The 25,128-nt window shown below is 32.1% G+C and overlaps 1 long non-coding RNA gene across 1 annotated transcript; it reads left to right on the plus strand.

The window, feature by feature from the left end:
• Positions 1–9,158: 9,158 nt before the first annotated feature.
• On the plus strand, positions 9,159–24,691 carry LOC120206632. The gene is made up of 3 exons (XR_005524132.1): positions 9,159–9,182; positions 23,824–23,916; positions 24,662–24,691. It is a non-coding gene; the product is annotated as an uncharacterized LOC120206632 (long non-coding RNA).
• Positions 24,692–25,128: the final 437 nt, after the last annotated feature.

The raw sequence follows: 25,128 nt of genomic DNA on the forward strand, positions 1-25,128 counted from the left end.
TTTTGATAGAGAGGGTTTTGGCAGAAATAGGTTTTTTAGGTATTTAAAGCCTAAAACCCGACGGGTGTATCGATGCACCTTTAAGGAATGCATCGGTGCACATTCATAATTATTCAAGGGATGCATCGGTACACTTTCTAGTGTATCGATGCACAACGCACAAAAATGTTAAAATCCGTTTTAATCACTTACAATGCTAAATAAATTAGCTCTAGTGGTATTGGCAACTCATAGATCAAAAATTAACAGTGTTCAATCAATCAAATCTATCCTTAAACATTATTTGAACATATAATTAATTTTCACTAAGAATCATAGACTCCCCCTAACTAATAGCAAAGAATGCAATCAAAAGTGTTATTTTTATGAGTATTTTTCAATTTTAATTAAAAGTGCTAAAATTATTTTAAACACTAAGTGAAGATAGGTTAGGTAAACCTAATTCTCTCCTAAGTATCCAAAATCTTTCTTTTTCTAAAGGTTTTGTAAAAATATCCGCTAATTGATGCAAAGTATCAATATATTTTAGAACTATATCTCCTTTTGTAACATGATCTCTAATGAAATGATGTCTAATTTTAACGTGCTTAGTTCTAGAGTATTGGATGGGATTTTTAGTGAGACAAATTGCACTAGTATTGTCACACTTGATAGGTATGGTACTAACTTCAATTCCATAATCTAAAGTTGTTGTTTCATCCATAAAACTTGTGCACAACAACTACCGGCTGAAATGTATTCCGCTTCAGTGGTAGATAACACAACACAATTTTGTTTCTTTGAAAACCATTATATCATCATATTTCCTAGGAATTGACAAGTACCGGAGGTGCTTTTCCTATCTATTTTGCATCCTCCATAATCCATATCATAGAAGGCATGCAAGCTAAAGCTAGAGTCTCTAGGATACCAAAGTCCTAAACTAAGAGTGTCCTTAAGGTATCTAAAGATTCTCTTAACGGCTAGTAGATGTGATTCCTTAGGGAATGATTGAAATCTAGCACATAAGCAAACACTAAACATTATGTCTGGTCTACTTGCGGTTAGATATAGCAAAGATCCAATCATTGACCTATATAATTTAACATCCACATATTTACCTCCTTCATCTTTGTCAAACTTTGTAGAAGAGCTCATTGGAGTGGCATGAGGTTTCCCATTTTCCAATCCAAATTTCTTGAGCATATCCTTGACGTATTTTGCTTGATTGATGAAGATGCCATCATTTCTTTGCTTGATTTGGAGTCCTAAGAAAAATGAGAGCTCCCCCATCATGCTCATCTCGAATTCTTTCTGCATTGGCTTAGAAAATTCTTGGCAAAGAACATCATTAGTAGAACCAAATATTATATCATCAACATAAATTTGAACTACTAATAAATCTTTACCTTTATGCTTTAAAAACAATGTAGTGTCAACCTTCCCTTTTGGAAAACCTTTTTCAATTAAAAAAATTGACAATCTTTCATACCAAGCTCTAAGAGCTTGTTTTAAACCGTAAAGATTTTGTCAATTTAAAAACATGATCTGGAAATTTTGAATCTTCAAAACCAGGAGGTTGTTCCACATATACTTTTTCTTTTATAAAACTATTTAAAAATGCTGTTTTAACATCCATTTGATATAATTTAAATTCATTGAAACATGCAAATGCTAATAACATTCTAATTGTGCCCATCCTAGCTACGGGAGTATATGTTTCATCATAGTCTATGCCCCCTTCTTGAGTATATCCTTGAGAAACAAGTCTAGCCTTGTTCCTCACTATATTACCACTTTCATCAAGCTTATTCCTAAATACCCATCTAGTACCTACAATAGATTTATTACTAGGCCTTTCAACTAATGTTCATACTTTACTTCTCTCAAATTGATTTAATTCTTCTTGCTTAGCCATAATCCAATTTTCATCATTTAATGCTTCTTTGATATTCTTAGGCTCAATGCATGAAATAAATGCAACATAATTACATATATTTCTAAGAGAAGATCGAGTTGTTACCCATTTGGATGGATCACCTATTATCTCACCATCCTTGACATAGTTGTATTCTCTTGGGTAAGAGACTTCCCTTTCTTCAATGGTTGGATTCTCGAGAACATCGTGAGTTTCCTCATATTTCATTTCTTCATTTGATGATGGTTCTCCAACGTTATGTCTAACGTCATTTGTATTTACAATACCTATGTCATCATCAACACAATAATCCTTCCTCGTAAGGGGATTATCATCGAAAACAACATGTATAGACTCTTCTACCATTAAAGTTCTTTTATTAAATACCCGATAAGCTTTAGAATTTAAGGAATGACGCAGAAAAATTCTTTCATCACTTTTAGCATCAAATTTGCCAAGATTTTCTTTACCGTTGTTTAAAACAAAACGTTTACATCCAAAAGGATGAAAATAACTAATGTTAGGATTTTTATTTTTGAAAAGTTCATATGGAGTTTTCTTTAAAATTGGCCTAATCATTACTTGGTTTATAACATAACAAGCGGTACTTGTGGCTTCAGCCTAAAAATATTTTGGCAAATTGTTTTCACAAAGCATGGTTCTATCCATTTCTTCTAAAGTTTGATTTTTCCTCTCAACAACTCCATTTTGTTGAGGGGTTCTATGTGCTGAAAAATTATGGTTAATACCATTAGAATTACAAAAATCAGTAAATCCAAGATTTTCAAATTCAGTACCATGATCACTCCTAACACTAGTTATGAAGTAACCTTTTTCGTTTTGGATTACTTTTGAAAACGTGATGAATTTTTCTAATGCTTCATCTTTAGTACTTAAAAATAGAACCCAAGTATATCTAGAATAGTCATCTACCAATACAAAGCAATATTGTTTTCCACTCAAGCTAATAGTCCTAATTGGCCCAAAAAGATCTATATGGATCAATTGTAATACTCTACTAGTTGATACATCATTAATGGACTTAATGGAAGCTCTTTGATGTTTTCCTTTAGCACAAACATCACAGATTTTATCTTTATCTAATTTTAGCTTTGGCAACTCTCTTACTAAATCTCCTTGAACTAGTCTTTGTAAAACACTCATGCTTGTATGTCCTAGTCTCCTATATCATAACCAACTATCATGTTCATCCTTGACAACTAGGCATAAATTAGTTATATTTATGGAATCTAAATGCACCACGTAAATGTTTTCTATTCTATGACCGATAAGCATAATCTTGTTAGATGCAATGTCAATGACTTTACAACCATTTGTTTCAAATAAGACATTGTATCCTTTATCACAAAATTCACTAATACTCAATAGATTATGCTTTAACCCATTCACATATAATACTTTTTCTATTTGTATGGAAGAGGTATTACCTACAGTACCTATACCTTCAATGTAACATTTTGAGTTGTCACCAAAGGTTATCACTCCTCCATTTTTGTCGTAGAGCTCAATAAACCAGCTCTTGTCTCCGGTCATGTGTCTTGAGCATCCACTATCAAGGTACCATGAGTTTGAACTTGTATTTTGTGCCTTGTAGCAATGCTCCTTTTCCTACAAGCATAGATTATTTTTTGATTTTTGGTACCTAATTTCTTTTGGGTCTATATTCATTAGTTTCTAAAATTTTAGTCCCCTTGGGTATCCATTTATGTAGGATATTCTTATCTTTAGTAGTAATGAGTTATTTAGGAACCCATATACTTCTAATGATTTTCCCATTAGAGGTTCTTTGGTGACCTCTATGATTGTAGTTTTTAAAACTTTTTCTAACAAAGTTGGATTTTGAACTTTCTCCATTTTCAAAACGTTTTGTTCCAACTTTATTAAAAGAAGTTTTAAGATCATCAATTTTCTTTTGATGAATATCATTCACTCTTGAAAGTAGGTTATACAAATCAATATTTTTCTTTTCAAATTCATCTAATTTGATTTGCAATTCTTTGACCTTACTTTCAAGATCAATGTTGGTCTTGGATATGAGATTATTTTCGTTTTTCAATTTTGAAATATCATTTTTGCATTTTAAAAATAATTTCTCATAATTCGAAGCCAACCCAGTGTATTCCTCTAACAGCTCATCAAAAGAATAATCTTCGAAATTAAATGAGCTAGAGGTTACCTGAGAGCTTTCCCCGATGGCCATCAAGCACAAGTTTGCTACTTCATCAGAACCTTCATCATCACTCTATGTAGCAACGTGAGCCTTGTGTTTTTTCTTCGATTGTCCATTCTTCTTCAATTGTGGGCAATCATATTTGACAGGACCCGACTTTTTGCACTCATAGCAAATGATAGGGTCTTTCTCCTTCGATTTATTTTTGAAACCTTTATTTCATTTGAATTTTCTTCCTCGGTTGGGCTTCATCAATTTTTTGAACCGTTTTGCAAATAATGTCATTTCCTCGTCATCTTCATCCGAGTCACTCTCTTCTCTTATAGATTTAAGAGCAATTCCCACATGCTTCTTTTTCTCATTCTTCTTCTTTATCTCGTCAATCTTCTTGAGGTATACCTCATCTTGAAGCATCATTTCATGAGTGAGGAGTGAACCAATTAACTCTTCGAGAGTTAAAGACTTTAAATTTTTAGCCTCGATTATTGTCGTTTTCTTTGATTGCCAGGCTTTCGGAAGAGAGTAAACTAACTTCCTCACAAGCTTCTCGTTTGGAATGATCTCTCCATATTACTTGAGACCATTGACAATCATGGAAAATCTATCTGTCATAGCTTTGATATCTTCATCCGGTTTCATCCTGAAATTTTCATAGCTATGAGTTAAAAGACTAATTTTAGATTCTTTTACCTCGTTTGTGCCTTCATGAGTGACTTGCAGTTTATCCCATATTTCCTTGGTGGTTGTATAAGATGAAACTCTCACGTATTCATCCGGTCCAAGAGCACAAAATATAATATGGATAGCCTTTGAGTTGAGCTGGAACATTCTTGTCTCTTCTTCACTTCACGATCTTAAAGGAGTGGAAGGTATGATGTATCTATCTTCTATGATATTCCATGCTCCCATGTCACTTTCTTGAATGAAGTATCTCATTCTATTCTTTCAATAAGCATAATTAGCTCCACTGAAGAAAAGAGGTTTGTTGACGGGCATTGAATCAAGACCAAATTTGACGTTTGAAGTGGAGGCCATTGATGACTTGAATATCAATATAAATCTTCTCGAATCGACTCAAGAGGCAATTAAACATTCAAATGAGTGAGGCTCTGATACCAAGTATTGAGTTAATCGATCGACGAAATAGCCAAGAGGAGGTGAATTGGCAATAAAAATTTTGGTTGAAGCTTTTGTAGAAAATTGAAAAAGTTTGCACATCAATTTAAAGTGGTTCAACTTCTCAACCAAGTCTATGTTCACTACCTTAGCTATCCAAGCTAAGGATTTTCCCAAATTCACTAATTTATCTTTCTTTTGAGGACAAAGAGTAACCTTACAAATCCCTCAAGAATTATTCCCCAAATTCTTGAGAACACTCTCTCCCAAAGAGAATAATACAAATTTCACAAACTTATAGAAAAACCTCACAGGACAATATGTTTGCACAATTCTAGAACAAAGAAAGAACACTAAAAAATGAATACAATCGAGCACAATAAGTGTTCTTGAAAGGAAAATGAATATTGAACGAAAATTTGGCTTGAAATGCTCAACCTTGAGGTTTGATGATTTCTCTTTGATTCTCTAGCTACTTTTGTTAATTGTTGTTGATCAAAGGCTTCTAAGCTTGTTTAAATATACCTTGAATCACTTCTGAACGTTGGGGATCATTGGTTAAGTCAATAGAGCCGTTATTTTGTAATTATCATTTAAAAATCTGGTTGGGAGCGTGGGTGCATCGGTACATCATCAAGGTGTATCGATATACTATGTGTAAAATTCAAATATTTCGACCGTTATAAGACTTAGTGCATCGGTACACTTTGGGTGCATCAGTACACTAATTACATTAGATGTTTCAAAAGAGCCAGGAGTGCATCGATGCATGGTTTGTGTATCAGTACACAAAATGCATTTGATGTTTCAATAAATTCAAGAGTGCATCGATGCATGGCTATGCATCAGTACACAAAATGCATTCAAAATAGCGTGTGCATCGATACATCAAATAGTACATCGGTACATCCCTTTATAAAATTGATTTTTGACTCAATTTTGGTTCAAAATACTTTGTAAAATTGTTTCAATAATAATTTATGTTTAAAACACAATTTTACACTTTAGTAAGGATTGAAATTGCCTTTGAAAAACTTGGAGTAATATTTTGATATTCAATATTTTAATCAAATATACTTTTAAAAATGATTATAAAATCTTAAAATTCAATAACACTTAATTTGTTATATCAAAACATCAAAATGTTTTCAACAAAATGTTAAAATGAGCTTATATTAATACGATACTAATATGTAGTTCAAACAATTTTTGTGTTAAATTTTGGTATTGTCAGATTACGTTAAATCTAGCAATCTGAACAATTCGAAAGGAAGGACAAAGCTCGTGACTAGGATTATTATATACAAGATCTATAGTAAGGCAAAGGTGAGTGCGGTTATTTATTTAATTATTTTGATCAAGGATGGCTTGCGATAAGTCAACCTCATTTCAGTTTACAGCATGATTTTTAAAGTTTATAAATAATATTTTTTATAATATTCTATATCAGCTTTATGAATGATTTAGGGTATGAACTACCCAAGCATGATATTTTTATGATGAAATTATTATGATACGTCATCCTATTGTGTGTAATAGTGAGAACGGTTGGTACACTTGGCATGCCATTAGTTGAGTATTTATCCATTATCAGCTTTGGTACATTCGTGTATCAATGTTATCATATCAACTTTGGTACATTCGTGTATCAATGTTATCATATCAACTTTGGTACATTCGTGTATCAATGTTATCATACCATGTTGTGCATAGTGTGCACCTTACTCACATATCTTATGTTCTCATAAATATGAAGTGGGCTATGAAAATGAATATGCAAGTTGTGAATGATTCTAGTTGACAAAAAGCATGATATGCTTATTTTATCAGATATGATTTATTAGAATTTTCATGAGTTCATAATTTAAAACGAAATTTCAGGCCTCAGTGAAGAAATCGACTTTGATAAGTTGGTTTGCTAGTTTAATGTTTTAAGTTGAATTATTTTATTTATGTTTATGATATTTTTAGATTTTTCTCACCTTAGGTAATTACTGCCTCACTAAGTTATACTTAGCGCTTGATGATTTTCATGCATAGGTTCTAATAAGGATAAGTATGATCAGTAAGGAGCTATCGGAGCATCATTTTGGAAAGACATACATATCATCAGTATCATTAAGACATCTTTGATATTTCTTTTGGCTTATAGTGACATGTATAATTATGTCAATAATTTCTATTTATCGTAGTTATGTTAAATAATTTGTAATAGTAAACTAAAACTATTTTAGTTTATTTTACTTAGTTTAGTTTTATCAATATATATGCATGAAAAGAATATATTATGTTATTATGTTTTTTAAAAGATTTCATGAACATACATGGTTTAATAAAATTACTGATTTAGAAAATTAATTTATTTTTCTGAGACAAAGAAATAAATTATAGTTGAGATATACTTCAAGATGTATTTTTAGAAGTTAGAATAAGAGTGTTTTCAAAGGAAATAAATTTTTAGGGAATTTCAGTTCAGTAAATGTTTTTAAGTTGTTATGACATATTTGATTCGTATATCGAGACATATACGGGTTAAAGGTGTTACATTTATTGGTATCAGAGCTACATGTTTAGCCGATTCTTAGCCTAAACCAAGCCTATATTATATCAGAAATATGTACATGCCACTAGGATGTCGAAATTATTGATCTGGTATGGTCTGATGATTTATTTTGGATGTTGCACCTTACTAACATAATATTATATGTTTGTGGTTAGATGTCGAATTCAGAGGGATCTAGAAGAGCTACCGAACAGGAGAAGGTTCCTGAGGGAACCGATAGTGGAAGTAGTAATGAGGTTGCGCATGAACCTCAGCAGCAGGGAGCACAGGCACAGCAGGGGATGCAATCTTTAGATCAGGGGATTTTCTTGCAACTCTTGAGGCCATATTGGCAAGATATTAGCTAGCTGCGGCACCTCACATTCCTACGCCTCCACCTCCCCCTCCAGTTCCAAGAATATCAGTTCCGAATGAATTAAAAAGTTTAGGAGCTGCAAAATATAAAGGTGAAGCAAATGAAGGCCCAATAGTGGCAGATATGTGGCTAAATAATGTGAAAATAATGTTGGACAGTCTTCATTGTTCTGAGGATGAAAGATTGGATGGAGTAGTTTCACTGCTACGAGGCTAGGCTCGTATATGGTGGATGAATGTGACAACACGTGTTCCTCCAGATCAGATCACGTGGTAATTTTTCTTAGAGGTCTTTCAGAAGAAATATATCAGTGAGTAGTTTATTACCCATATGAAGCAAGATTTCTTTAATCTGATTCAGGGTGGTAAATTTGTGTACGAGTATGAATGTGGGTTTAATAAACTTGCTCGTTATGCCTCGGAGATGGTTCTCACCGAGAGAGATATATGTCAGAAATTTATTCGAGGTCTTTGTCCCAGACTTAGGGAACTTCTGTTGGCTGCGAACTTAACCACTTTTCAAGAAGTGGTGAACAAAGCAAAAGATTTAGAAATTGCACAAAATGAGAATTTTTTTGATAGAGCATAGATGACAGTCTAAAAGATCAGGAGCATCATCCTCATCTCAATCTAAAAGAGGTCGAGGTTCAGGATATCAGTATCAGAGTAAATCAGAAGTTGGTGCATCTAGTCGTAGAGGATTCGAGGCTAAGGAAAAAGGGCGTCAAGTATAAAAAATGGCTACAGGAGCTGGAAGATCAGCTCAGTGTCAGGGACAACACCCATTATGTCTGATATGTGGGAAGTATCATTATGGTGAATATAGAGCAGGATCAGGAGTTTATTTTCGTTGTGGAGACCCTGGTCATTATATCAGTGACTGCCCGATGACAGGAGAGAGATCTGTTCAGATAGAGAGATCAGTGGCAATACCTCAGAGAGGTGGTCGAGGAAGAGGTAGAGGGAGGTGATATTCAGACACAGCCTCCCAGTCCGATGTTCGTGCTCCAGTGAGAATTTATAACATAAAGACTAATGTGATGACCCAGAGATCATAGCAGGTACTTTCTATCTTTATGATGAGCCTATATTTATTTTGATTGATCCAGGTTCTACGTATTCCTATGTTAGTTCGGAATTAGTTAAAAATAAGATTATTCTGTTAGAATCTATCAATAGTGATATGATAGCTATAAGTCCATTGGGTCATAGTGCTAGAGTTACACGGATTAGTAGAAATTGTCTGATAAAGATTCAAGGGTATTCCCGGTGAATCTTTTGGAGTTACCGTTTGATGAATTTGAGATTATATTGGGCATAGATTGGTTATCTCGACATTATGGTTGGGTGGATTATCGCATGAAGCGATTATTTATAAAAGATGTTGAGGGTAACGAGATAATAGTAATTGGAGAAAAAGCGAGATCTTTGCCTAATGTGATATCAGCAGTGACGACCACGAAAATGATAGAAAAAGGTTGCACAACTTTCTTAGCAAATGCAATTGACACTCGGACATCTGAAATTTGATTGGAGGATATTTCGACAGTTCGAGAATTTCCATATGTATTTCCTGATGAATTACCTAGATTACCTCCTAATCGGGAAATGGAGTTTAAAATTGAAGTTTTCCTGGATAAATCTCCTATTTCAATGGCTCTATACAGGATGGCTCGAATGGAACTCAAGAGAATTAAAGGCGCAATTACAAGAACTACTAGATCGAGGTTTTATTAGACCTAATGTATCTCCGTGGCGAGCACCGGTACTTTTTGTTAAAAATAAAGATGGCTCGATGTGATTATGTATAGATTATCATAACTGAATAAGGTGACAGTGAAGAATAAATACCCTCTTCAAAGGATAGATGATCTGTTTGATCAGCCTAAGGGTGCTTCAGTATTTTCGAAGATTGATCTTCGGTCAGGGTATTATCAACTAAAGATAAAGGATGAAGATATTCCCAAGACAGCTTTCAGAACCCGATGTGGTCATTATGAGTTTGTTGTGATGCCATTTGGATTAACCAATGCTCCAACAACATTTATGGATTTGATGAATCGAGTATTTCAGTCGTATTTGGATCAATTTGTGGTTGTGTTCATTGATGATATTTTGGTGTATTCTAAGACTAAGGAGGAGCATGACGCACATCTCCGTATCGTTCTACATATGTTGCGAGATAAAAAATTATATGCTAAATTGTTAAAATGTGAATTTTGGCTGTCATAGTTCGCCTTTCTAGGATACGTGATTTCAGCAGAAGGAATTAGACTTGATCCCAAGAAAGTGCAAGCGATAGTGGATTGGAAACCTCCGAAAAATATCTCTGAAGTCTAAAATTTCTTGGGATTAGCTGGATATTATCGAAGATTTGTGAAGAATTTTTCAATAATTGCATCTCCACTTACCAAGCTACTGCGGAAATATGTACCATTCTTCTGGACTAAAAAGTGTCAAGAAAGTTTTAGACGCTTAAAAAGATTTTGACAAAGGCACCGGTATTAGTACAAAAAGAGTCAGGAAATGATTATGTAATCTATAGTGATGCGTCCCATAATGGTTTGGGATGTGTTTTAATATAAGAAGATAAAGTGGTAGCCTATGTTTCAAGGCAGTTAAAGGTGCATGAACGGAATTTTCCGACACATGATTTGGAGCTAGCAACTGTAGTGTTTGCTCTGAAGATATGGCGTCACTGTTTATATGGTGAGCGATGCTACATTGATACATATCATAAGAGTTTGAAATATCTGCTCACTCAAAGAATTAAATCTAAGAAAAATGAGATGGATTGAGCTTGTCAAAGACTATGACGTGATTATTGATTATCATCCTGGGAATGCTAATGTGGTAGCTGACTCACTTAGCCAAAACACCTTTGATGCTATGAAAGTGTTAGATGCACGACTATCAATAAAAGAAGATGGTGCATTAATTGCAGTATTAAGAATGAGTCCCACCCTATTAGATCGAATCAATGATCTTTAGAATAAAGATAAAAAGTTTCTAGATAGAATGGAGCAAGCAAAGAAAGAAGAAATGACAGATTTTAAAATTAAGTCTGATGGATATTTGTATTATCGGAATCAAATTTGCATACCAGATGATGAAGAACTGAAGAAAGATCTTCTTATCGAAGCTCATTATAGTCCTTTGACTATGCATCTAAGAGGAAATAAAATGTATCAAGATTTAAAGAGTCGATATTGGTGGACAGGTATGAAAAGAGATATCACTGAGTTTGTTTCTAAATGTCTAACTTGTCAGCAGGTAAAAGAAGAACACCAAGTGCCTTCAGGGTTGTTTCAACTTATCTCCATTCTTTAGTGGAAATGGGAACGAGTTACCATGGATTTTGTAACATGTTTACCTTTGACACCCAATAAGAAAGATTTGATCTGGGTGATAGTGGATAGATTAACAAAGACATCACACTTTATTCCAGTTCGAGAAGATTATTCTATGAACAAGTATGCTGAGTTATATATCAGAGAAATAGTACAACTTCATGGAGTACCCATTTCTATAGTTTCAGACAGAGATCCAAGATTCACTTCAAGATTTTGGAAGTCTTTTAATGAGGCATTGGGAACTTGATTAAGTTTCAGCACAACTTATCATCCTCAGACAGATGGTCAGTCTGAGTGAACTATTCAGATACTTGAAGACATGCTAAGGGCGTTTGTTATTGATTTCAAAGGATCATGGGAAAGGTACTTACCTTTAGCATAATTCGCTTATAACAACAGTTATCTATCAAGTATCAAAATGGCTCCTTTTGAAGCATTGTATAGAAGGAAATGTCGAACGCCACTGAATTGGTATGAATTAAAATATGGAGATGTAATTGGTCCATATCTGATTAAGGAGGTGGAAGATAAAGTAAAAGTAATTCAAGATAATCTCAAGATAGTTGTTGATAGAATGAAATCTTATGCTGATTTAAAAAGAAAAGAGATTGAATATCAAGAAGGTGATAAAGTATTTCTTAAAGTGTCACCTTGGAAAAAGATTCTGAGATTCGGGCGTAAAGGAAAATTGAGTCCAATATTTATCTGACCATATGAAATTATAAAGAGAGTTGGACCAGTAGCTTATCAGCTGGCGTTACCTCCAGAGATGGATAAGATCTATAATGTATTTCATGTATCGATGCTTTGAAGGTATCAATCAGATCCTTCACATGTGATTACACCGGAGGAAATTGAGATTCAACCGGATTTATCATATGAAGAGGAACCAGTAAAGATTTTAGCACATGGAGTCAAAGAACTGAGAAATAATACGATTCCATTAGTAAAAGTTCTTTGGCGGAACCATAAAGTTGAGGAAGCAACTAGGGAACGAGAAGAATACATGAAGAAAAAGTTTCCTCATCTATTTAATTCAGGTATGTAGATACGCAAAGAAAATTTGAGGACAAATTTTTTAAGGGGGGAGGGATTGTAATACCCCAAATTTTAACTAGTGACTAAAATATAAGTTTTGAAAGTTTAGTAGCTAAAGTATAAACTTTCAAAAGTTTAAGGAGTGGTATTGTAATATTTAAAAGTTATATATTTTAGCCTGTAAATGAAAAGTTTGAATTAAAATAGAGATTTTAGAGGGAATCAGATTTTTGGTACGAGATTTGTGTTAAAAGCTGTAAAGTAGTAAAGTTCGGTATTGAAATCGAATATTCGGATCGAATCAGAACTTTACAAAAAAATTAAGGGTGTTAGTAAATGGTTGTAAATATTATTTTAATATTTTAGATCAGAGAGATTTGCCTCAGAATTGTGCAATTTTTCAGATTTGATTGAAACAGTGGAATTTTAGTGACTAAATGCAAATTTTGAAAATTGCATGGTCAATTTCGAAAGTCAAAGTCAAGTTGATTCATATTTGACCAAGGAATATTTAACTGGAAAAGATGACAATGGTAATTGGTAATTTTTAAGTTTCATTAATGGAAAAAATGGAATTTCCTATCAAATTGAATAAAAAATTTCATTTTATTATGTTTATGCCAAGTGTTAAGATAATTATAATTAGAACACTCAAGAAAGCTGAACATTTTATCTCAGTAGCATGCTCTCCACCGAAACTTAGATTCTTCAAGGTAAAAAAAATTTATTTTCATTTTTGAAGCTATTTTCTTGAGAATTAGACTTCGGTGTAGTTAGGAAAAATGTTCTACGTTCAATTCGCTACGTTTTGACATGAATATCACTAGGGTTTATGTTCAAGTTCATCTTGAGTTTATGAAGGGAATGAAGATTTCTTGTGTTTTAGGGGTTATGAAAAGTTAAGTGATTTTAAAGAAATTGTTGTAAGAATTGATGAAGAACCTAAGGATGAAGTTAATGAAAACAGTTTAGATTTTAAATCTGGCAATGAGTTTGAAAATTCACCAGAAATTATATAAAAATGATTTGGAGGTTATTTTTATATATTTGTGTTATTATATCAATCTAGTTTTGTTTAAAACAAACGGGGATCAATTTCAAGGTGTATACAAAAAGATATGAATTTTTAACTGAGGAAACGTCAGAAAATCGGGCAGCAGATTCTGCACAAAACAGATTCTGTCGGTCAACTTTGAAAATTCGACATAAATTATACAAAAATAATTAGAAGGATTTATTTATATGGATAGATTTATATGCGATTCTAGTTTTTAACGGAAGACACGAAATTAAATTCCAGTGTGTATATCAATACAAAATATTGATTCTTTAAAGGTAGTGCAAGTTGTCTGAATATGGAAATTTTAGAATTTAAGTTGAAATGGATTAGAAGACGAAGAGTAATGTTTAAATCTTGAGTATATTTTTGGATGATTTGAATTGAAGTTAAATGGTAAGAGACCATTTTGAATAAATTGGAAATGTTGAGAAGAATTCTAAAAGAATTCATTTTAATGGTTAGATGGTGGAATTCAAAATGTTCCAAAACTTTAGGGACTTGTTTGCAAGTTCTTAAATGAAGAAGTATTATTTGAGGAAATTATTTGTTGATTTAATCGATCGATTAAATAACCAAGAGGGGGTGAATTGGCAATTAAAATTTTGGTGGAAGCTTTTTCAGAAAATTGAAAATAATTGCACATCAATTTAGAGTGGTTTGACTTTCTCAACCAAAGTCTACATCTACCACCTTAGCTATCCACACTAATAATTTTCCAAAAAATTCACTAATTTGTTCTTTCTTTTGAGGACAAAGAATAACCTTACAACTCCCTCAAGAATTATACCCCAAATTCTTGAGAACACTCTCTCCCAAAGAGAAGAATACAAATTTTGCAAACTTACAGAAAAACCTCACAAGGCAAGATGTTTGCACATTTCTAGAACAAAGAAAGAACACTAAAAAATAATACAATTGAGTACAAAGGGTGTTCTTGAAATTAAAATGAATATTGAATGAAAAATAGGCTTGAAAATGCTCAAACGATAAGTTCAAGGCTTTCTCCTTGATTCTCTCACTTTTCTTCTTAATTATTGTTGATCAATGGCTCCTAAGCTTGTTTAAATATACCTTGAATCACTTCTGAACGTTGTGGATCATTGGTGAAGTCAATAGAGTCTTTATTGAGTAATTATCATTTAAAAATCTGGTGGGAGCTTGGGTGCATCGGTACACTATGTGTAAAATTTAAATATTTCGACCGTTGGTTGACCTAGTGCATCGGTACACTTGGGGTGCATTGGTACACTAATTACATTCGATGTTTTAAAAGAGTCAGGAGTGTATTGATACATGGTCTGTACATCGGTACATAAAATGCATTCGATGTTTCAATAAAATCAGGAGTGCATCGATGCATGGGTGTGCTCGGTACACAAAATGCATTCGAATTAGGGTATGCATCGATACATCAAGGAGTGCATCGGTACATCCCTTTATAAACTTGATTTTTGGCTCGATTTTAGTTTGAAATACTTTGTAAAGATTGTTTCAAAAATATTTTAAGTTTAAAGCACATTTTTACACTTTAGTAAGGATTGAATTTGATCTTTGAAAAACTTGGAGTAATATTTTGATATTCGAATAATTTAATCGAATATACTTTTAAATATACTTTTAAAATGATTATAGAATCTTAAAATTCAATAACACTTAATTTTTTATATCGAAACATCAAAATGTTTTCAACAATCTCCCCCTTTTTTGATATAACAAAACATTTAAGAAATTTTAAGATTTTCTTTGAAAATCATTTTTGAAATCAGTTTTGAAAATTATCCCCCCTTACTATATTCTCCCCCTTTTTGTTAAATCAAAAAGACTCTATAAACGTTTTTAAACAAGATTTTTTAATAATATAGCCAATTGATTTTAAATTTAAAGCTTAAGCTGCTAAGATCACAATCAAGAGAAAGGTTAGCCATTAGTTCCAAAAATCAAAATTCATAAACAATGTGTAATGGTAATAGGTCATATTTATTCAAAATGTATATGATGCAAAAACTAATAAAACATTAAATTCAAATTAAAAAAATCAACCAAACCAAATATATAAATATAAGCATTTAAGTTCAAACATCCAAACATCCATATCAAATTCAAAAACATCAAAATGTTTTAACAATCGAAAATATAAATCCTAAGTTCAATCCAAGAAAACTAAGCAAGGTAAGGTTTAATCATCCATAGGAGGATCGGGAGGAGAAAGATAATGTGCTCTCATCTCGAGTGTAAACGCATTTAATCATCCATAGCAAGGTAAGGTTTAATCATCCATAGCTTCATTGTTTGCGCGCATCTCCCGTTGAATTTCCAATTTTTGAGCCCCCATAGCGGTTAAATGGGACTCTATGGATGCAAACCTCATATCAAATGACTCCAAAAATGATTGAAAGTATGGAGTCATTTGATCCTATTACTGTGCCGGCTCATCCTCGGGTACGTGTTCGTCAATATCGCGCATAAGATCTTAAAGCTCTGGATCATCATCCGTTGTCGGTGCCAGAGGAGCTCGTGAAGAACTAGCTCCCGGTGTTTTCTCAATGGGTCGAGAAACATATTAATAAGGAGACAACCGTAAACTAAAGTTTCGACATTTTTGGATGGGACAATGTTTACGGTATCTACTAATTCACCAAAAATGATCTATTGCAAATTTATTTTATTTTTATGTTGGATACAATGTATCCACCATAAATCTAAGACTCTAAGGGAGGAGTACCTACCTCCGGATGGTTTAAACCACCAAGAGATGATCAAGTGAAGGAATCGCTCGTGATGAGTTCTTAAGGTACTTACATTAGCCTTACCTTTATAAGGTGTTACCACAGTCTCTTTTTCATTATCTAAACCTATATTATCTAGTCCAAAATGGGTAGCGATTGTGTCAGAGTCAATGTAAACGAATTGACCTAGAATATAGGATCGAATTCCTATGGTTTCGGCACGAGCTTTGTTTTGGACACAAACCGCATTGAAATAGAAAATGCAGACTAGTTGTTGATAAACAATAGGTTTGAGGTGAAAGAGTTTATCAAATTTCCACGATCGAAGGGTAGGAAGATATTCAAATTTCATATCACCCATGGTTTGAATTGAGGGGATACGTTCTTCCCGGATTTTGTATGACTCAAACAAATTATGATACCTATGGTAGAGATCTTGTCTATGACCAGGCTCATTGAAGCATAAGTTTAGAATAGTCATATTCGGGTCGTTTGGATTTGGATTGGGTGGAGGAATAGGAGGTCAGTTTTGAGGTTGGTTTGAAGACCGACTAGAGGAAGACCTAGCACATTTAGACATTATTAAAGGTCGGAATGGGTAAGGTTACCTGCAAATTTGAAACACATGTATGCAATACAATCAATCCCAAAACTCAATAAGAGTACTCAATATTCAAGATTCTCTAAACTGAATCCTAATGGAAAAAATCTTGAAAACTATAATTTTGAAAACAATGTTTTAAAAATTATGATACATATAGTTTTCACGAAAACAACATAATTAAATCAAAAACAACAATTAAATCAAAACAATTTTTTTATTTCGAAATTTTTGAAAGAATTTGAAAAATTATGTATTTTTGATAAAATTTGTTGTAGAATCCAGTTTAGAAACATCATATAATCAATGCCCGATATTTAGTTCAACCTAGAACTAATCAAAACTAGTCCTAAGTTCAAAAATCAATAAAATAGAGGTTTTTGAAATATTACCTTGAAAATTCGGATTGAGTTAGAATGGATGTTGTTTGCATGAATTTATTGAATGTAACAGGATCAAGCATTGAGAAATGTATGGATTCCGACTTGATTTCGTTGTTTTGAAGCAAAGAGAGAGATTAGGAGTGATTTGCAGAGAACGACGAGAGTGTTTGGGTTTTGATAAAAAAAATGAAATTTTAGGGATTATAAACCTAAAACCCGACGAGTGCATCGATACACTGCATAGTGTATCGATGCACATTCAAGGAATGTATCGGTGCACCGTCATAATGTTTCGATGCATATTCAAGGAATGCATCGGTAAACTTTCATAGTGTATCGATGCACTTAGCACAAAAATGTCAAAAATATTTTTAAACAATTAGAATGCTAAATTAATAAGCTCTAGTGGTATTGGCAACTCATAGATCAAAAATTAACAATGTTCAATCAATCAAATCTATCCTTAAATTTTATTTGAACATATAATTAATTTTCACTAAAGAATCATAAACTCTCCCTAACTATTAGCAAAGAATGCAATCAAAAATATTATTTTTATAAGCATTTTTTCAATTCTATTTTAAAAGTGCTAAAATTATTTTTAACACTAAGTCAAGGTAGGTTGGTTAAACCTAATTCTCTCCTAAGTGTCCAAAATATTTCTTTATCTAAAGGTTTTGTAAAAATATCCGCTAATTGATGCAAAGTATCAACATATTCTAGAACTACATCTCCTTTAGTGACATGATCTCTAATAAAATGATGTCTAATTTCAATGTGCTTAGTTCTAGAGTGTCGGATGAGATTTTTAGTGAGACAAATAGCACTAGTATTGTCACACTTGATAGGTATGGTACTAACTTTAATTCCATAATCTAAAAGTTGTTTCATCCATAAAACTTGTGCACAACAACTACCGACTGAAATGTATTCCGCTTCAGTGATAGATAATGTAACATAATTTTGTTTCTTTGAAAACCATGAAATCAACATATTTCTTAGGATTTGGAAAGTATCGGAGGTGCTTTTCCTATCTATTTTGCATCCTCCATAATCCGCATCAGAGAAGGCATGCAAGCTAAAGCTAAAGTCTCTAGGATATCAAAGTCCTAAACTAGGATTGTCCTCAAGGTATCTAAAGATTCTCTTAATGGCTTTTAGATGTGATTCTTTAGGACATGATTGAAATCTAGCACATAAGCAAACACTAAACATTATGTCCGATCTACTTGCTGTTAGATAAAGCAAACAGCCAATCATAGACCTATAAAGTTTAACATCTACACATTTACCTCATTCATCTTTGTCAAGCTTTGTAGATGAGCTCATTTGAGTGGTATGAGGTTTCCCATTTTCCAATCCAAACTTTTTGAGCATATCCTTGACATACTTTGCTTGATTAATAAAGATGTCATCATTTCTTTGCTTGATTTGGAGTCCCAAGAAATATGAGAGCTCCCCCATCATGCTCATCTCTAATTCACTCTGCGTTAGCTTAGAAAAATCTTGGAAAAGAGCATCATTAGTAGAACCAAATATTATATCATCAACATAAATTTGAACTACTAATAAATTTTTACCTTTTCTCTTTAAAAATAATGTAGTGTCAACCTTCCCTTTTGAAAAACCTTTTACAATTAAAAAATTTGACAATCTTTCATACCAAGCTCTAGGAGCTTAATTTAAACCATAAAGTGCTTTTGTCAATTTAAAAACATGATTTGGAAATTTTGAATCTTTAAAACCAGGAGGTTGTTACACATACACTTCTTCTTTTATAAAACCATTTAAAAATGCTCTTTTAAAATCCATTTGATATAATTTAAATTCATTGAAACATGCAAATGCTAATAACATTCTAACTGCTTCCATCCTAGCTACGGGAACGTATGTCTCATCAAAATTTGTTCCTTCTTCTTGAGTATAGCCTTGAGCAACAAGTCTAGCCTTGTTGCTCACTATATTACCACTTTCATTAAGCTTATTCCTAAATACCCATCTAGTACCTATAGTAGATTTATTACTAGGCCTTTTAACTAATGTCTATACTTTACTTCTCTCAAATTGATTTAACTCTTCTTGCATAACCATTATCCAATTGTCATCATCTAATTCTTCTTGAATATTCTTAGGCTCTATGCATGAGATAAATGCAACATAATTACATATATTTCTAAGAGAAGATCGAGTTGTTACCCCTTTGGATGGATCACCTATAATTTCACCATCCTTGACATAATTGTATTCTCTTGGATAAGATACTTCCCTTTCTTCAATGGTTGGATTCTCGAGAACATCATGAGTTTCCTCATCTTTCACTTCTTCCTTTGATGATGATTCTCCAATGTCATGTCTAACATCATGTGTGTTCATAATACCTACATCATCATTTACACAAGAATCCTTCCTCGGAAGGGGATTATCATTGAAAAAAACATTTATAGACTCTTCTACAACTAAAGTTCTTTTATTAAATACCCGATAAGCTTTAAAATTTAAGGAATAACCCAGAAAAATTCTTTCATCACTTTTAGCATCAAATTTGCCAAGATTTTCTTTACTGTTGTTTAAAACAAAATATTTACATCCAAAAGGATGAAAATAACTAATGTTAGGCTTTTTATTTTTGAAAAGTTCATATGGAGTTTTCTTTAAAATTGGCCTAATCATTACTTGGTTTATAACATAACAAGCGGTATTTGTGGCTTTCGCCCAAAAATATTTTGGCAACTTGTTTTCACAAAGCATGTTTCTAACCATTTCTTCTAAAGTTCAATTTTTCCTCTCAACAACTCCATTTTGTTGAGGGGTTCTACGTGCTGAAAAATTATGGCTAATACCATTAGAATTACAAAAATCAGTAAATCCAAGATTTTCAAATTCAGTACCATGATCACTCCTAACACTAGTTATGGAGTAACCTTTTTCGTTTTGGATTACTTCTGAAAACGTGATGAATTTTTCTAATGTTTCATCTTTAGTACTTAAGAATAGAACCCAAGTATATCTAGAATAGTCATATACTAATACAAAACAATATTGTTTTCCACCCAAGCTAGTAGTCCTATTTGGCCCAAAAAGATATATATGGATCAATTGTAATACTCTACTAGTTGATACATCATTAATGGATTTAAAGAATTATTTTTGATGTTTTCCTTTAGCACAAGCATCACAGATTTTATCTTTATCAAATTTTAGTTTTGGCAACCCTCTTACTAAATCTCCTTGAATTAGTTTTTTTTTTTTTGTAAAACACTCATGCTAGTATGTCCTAGTCTCTTATGCCATAACCAACTATCATGCTCATCTTTAGCAACTAGGCATAAGTTAGTCATATTTATAGAATCTAAATGCACCATGTAAATGTTTCCTATTCTATGACCAATAAGCATAATCAAAATAGATGCAACGTCAATCAATTTTGCGATCATTTAACTTGAAATAAGACATTGCATCTTTTGTCAAATTTATCTAATCAGATTACGCTTTAACCCATTCACATATAAAACATTATGGAATTTTGATTATTGAAATTAAGAGCATATACATAAAGTTTTAAAGATGTTATGCATTAAAAGTTGATATCATTAAAAATTTGAATTCTATGCATAAACATTAAAAAATTAAAGGTCAATTTTGAAAAACCAAAATGTTTGAAAAATTGATATAAAATGTTAAAGAGATATCATTTACATTTAAAAATAATTTTGACCAAAAATTATTATGATGAACTAAAGTTATGAAAAATTACTGAAAATTTAATATGCTCATCATAAAGCATCTTTCAACATACATGAGATAAAACATAATTATTTAAAATTTAAAACTCATGCATGCATATACAAAATGAGTAATCAAATAATTAAAGTTGTAACATTAAGTTTAGAGATTACTCATTCCTTTTTCAAATGTGGCTAGAACATTTGAATATATCTTCTTTCATCATCATAGCTCCCACACACTTACAAGAGACATTTATGTTGATTTCGGTATCCAAATTGCTTTGGATCTTTGAATATTAGTTTCAATGCCCCTTGTTCCTTTTGGAATCCATACTTGTCTAATTTTAAATCGTTTTCCTTTCTTTAAAGGACAAGTATGTTCCTTATGACCATGATAATGACAATGTGAACATATTTTCATTATTGAACTAGCTGAATTATTTAAAATAATCTCTTTTTCTTTTGTTAAGCAGTCAAGCTTAACTTTCAAATCAAAATTTTTTTTTTCCATACTTTCAAATTTCATTTTTGAAAGCTCTAAATCCTTCTTTAATATTTCATTTTTATTTTCAAAATCCATTTTAGTTCCTAGAAGAAGTTTGTTTAATTTGAAAATTTCTTTTTCAAAGTTTTCAGATTTCATTTTTGAAAGCTCTAACTCCTTTTTCAATATTTCATTTTGATTTTCTAAGTCTAGTTTAGCTTTCAAAAGAATATCATTTTTAGCTATAAATTTAGAAAACATTTTCCTATATTTGGAGTTCATGGTCTCAAACTCCAAAAATAATTCATCATAGGCATCTTGTAACTCATTAAAAGAACATAAATTTAATTTATTTGAGTTTGAAGATACCTTGGGCTCTTCTAGAGCTAATAGAGACATCACCAGAATTTGTTCTTCTTTCTCGTCTCTATAGATTTCCTCAAGCTTATCCCACAGCTCTTTGGCGTTTGAATAAGAAGAAACTCCTTTGTAGATTTATGGATTAATTGCACAACATAGCATGTGCATAGCCTTTGTGTTTTGTTGAGCTTTCTTCCATTCTTGATCACTCCACTTCTTTACCTGCTTCGTAGGAGAAGAATATCCTTTCTTGATTATCATCCAAGCTTTTCCATATCATGTGCTTGGATAAATATCATCATGAACCTCTTCCAACGATGATCATTCGTTCCATTGAAGTAAGGAGGTACGTCAATTGGTCTGGATTCCTCCATGGAGAATAAACCGGAAGTGGACACCATCTTTATCGATTTAACTCTTCCTGAATCGACTCAAGAGATGGTTAAATCTTCAAACGAGTGAGGCTCTGATACCAATTATTGAGTTAATCGATCGACGAAATAGCCAAGATGGGGTGAATTTGTAATTAAAATTTTGGTTGAAGCTTTTGCAGAAAATTAAAAATAATTGTACAACGATTTATAGTAGTTCGAATTTCTCAACCAAAGTCTACGTCCACTACCTTAGCTATCCACACTAAGGATTTTCCAACAAATTCACTAATTTGTTCTTTCTTTTGAGGACAAAGAGTAACCTTACAACTCCCTCAAGAATTATACCCCAAATTCTTGAGAACATTCTCTCCCAAAGAGAAGAATACAAATTTTGCAAACTTACAGAAAAACCTCACAAGACAAGATGTTTGCACAATTCTAGAACAAAGAAAGAACACTAAAAAATAATACAATTGAGTACAAAGCGTGTTCTTGAAAGCAAAATGAATATTGAATGAAAAATAGGCTTGAAAATGCTCAAACGATAAGTTCAAGGCTTTCTCTTTGATTCTCTCACTTTTCTTCTTAATTATTGTTGATTAATGGCTCCTAAGCTTGTTTAAATACACCTTGAATCACTTCAGAACGTTGTGGATCATTGGTGAAGTCAATAGAGCCGTTATTGAGTAATTATCATTTAAAAATCTGGTGGGAGCGTGGATGCATCGGTATAATATGTGTAAAATTCAAATATTTCGATCGTTAGTTGACCTAGTGCATAGGTACATTGGGGTGCATCGGTACACTAATTACATTCGATGTTTTAAAAGAGCCCGGAGTGCATCGATGCATGGTCTGTGCATCTGTACATAAAATGCATTCACTGTTTCAATAAAATCAGGAGTGCATCTATGCATGGGTGTGCATCGATGCATGGGTGTGCATCGTTACACAAAAAGCATTCGAATTTGGGTGTGCATTGATAAATCAAGGAGTGCATCGGTACATCCCTTTATACACTTGATTTTTGGCTCAATTTTTGTTTGAAATACTTTGTAAAGATTGTTTCAAAAATATTTTAATGTTTTCAACAATCGAATGCTGAAAAATTTATTAGTATGCTGAATTTTGAATTAAATATTGAGTTGAGGTTGAATTACAAATTTATAAAGTTAAGTGTTGAAAATCGAAAGTTTAGGATAGTTTGGGTTGAAATTTATAATGTTTTGAATATTGAAGAGTTGATTTGAGTATTTTATTCAAGTGCTGGAATTTTAGTAATTAATGTACAATTATCATAATGGTGAAGAACCATTATGAATTAAAGGAAAAGTTGAGTTGAATTCTAGAAAGAATTTAAAATATGTGGTTTAATTTTATAATTGGTAAAGTTGAAGAATAATGTTGGGAATAATTATTTATGGAATTGCATAAGTGTTTCGATAAGTTTGAAGTTATAATGGAGTTATGAGTTTGGTTAATATCGATTTAGTTATCGATTTTATTTTATAGATTTTCAAATGTTAAAATAAGATTATATTAGTACGATACTAATATGTAGTTCGAACAATTTTTGTGTTATAATTTGGTATTGTCAGATTACGTTAAATCTAGCAATCTGAACGATTCGAAAGGAAGTGACAAAGCTCGTAACTAGGATTATTATATACAAGTTCTGTAGTGAGGCAAAGGTGAGTGCAGTTATTTATTTAATTATTTTGATCGATTACGACTTGCGATAAGTCAACCTCATTTCAATTTACAGCATAATTTATAAAGTTTATAAATAATATTTTTATAATATTTTATATCAGTTTTATGAATGATTTAGGGTATGAACTACCCAAGCATGATATTTTTATGATGAAGTTATTATGATACGTCAGCTCATTGTGTGTAATAGTGAGAACTGTTGGTACACTTGGCATGCCATTAGTTGAGTATTTATCCATGATCAGATTTGGTACATTCGTGTATCAATGTTATCATATCAGCTTTGGTACATTCGTGTATCAATGTCCAGCACCGTTGGTGTTTATTCAGTTATGATGGCACTGAAGTGCATCATATCTCAATATCAGTTACGATTTGCACCATGTTGTGCATAGTGCACACCTTACTCACGTATCTTATGTTCTCATAAATATGCATTGGACTATGAAAATGAATATGCAAGTTGTGAATGATTTTCAGTTGACAGAAAGCATGATATGTTTATTTTATCAAATATGATTTATCAGAATTTTCATGAGTTCATGATTTAAAATGAAATTTCAGGTCTTAGTGAAGAAATTGACTTTGATAAGTTGGTTTGTCAGTTTAATGTTTTAAGTTGAATTATTTTATTTATGTTTATGATATTTTCATATTTTTCTCACCTTATGTAATTACTACCTCACTAAGTTATACTTAGCACGTGATGATTTTCATGCGTAGGTTCTAATAAGGATAAGTACGATCAGTAAGGAGCTATCGAAGCATCATTTTGGAATGACATACATATCATCGGTATCAGTAAGACATTTATGATGTTTCTTTTGACTTATAATGGCATGTATAATTATGTCAGTAATTTCTATTTATCGTAGTTATGTTAAATAATTTGTAATAGTAAACTAAAACTATTTTAGTTTATTTTACTTAGTTTAGTTTTATCAGTATATATGCATGAAAAGAATATATTATGTTATTATGTTTTTTAAAAGATTTCATGAAAATACATTAATAAAATTACTGATTAAGAAAATTAATTTATTTTCCTGAGACAAAGAAATAAATTATAGTTGAGATATACTTTAAGATAGATTTTTGGAAGTTAGAATAAGAGTGTTCAAAGGAAACAAATTTTTAGGGAATTTCAGTTCCGTAAATATTTTTAAGTTGATGAGACATCTTTGATTCGT

Source organism: Hibiscus syriacus, unplaced genomic scaffold (assembly GCF_006381635.1).
Source record: "Hibiscus syriacus cultivar Baekdansim isolate YM2019G1 unplaced genomic scaffold, ASM638163v2 tig00000477_pilon, whole genome shotgun sequence".
Classification (NCBI taxonomy): Eukaryota; Viridiplantae; Streptophyta; class Magnoliopsida; order Malvales; family Malvaceae; genus Hibiscus; species Hibiscus syriacus.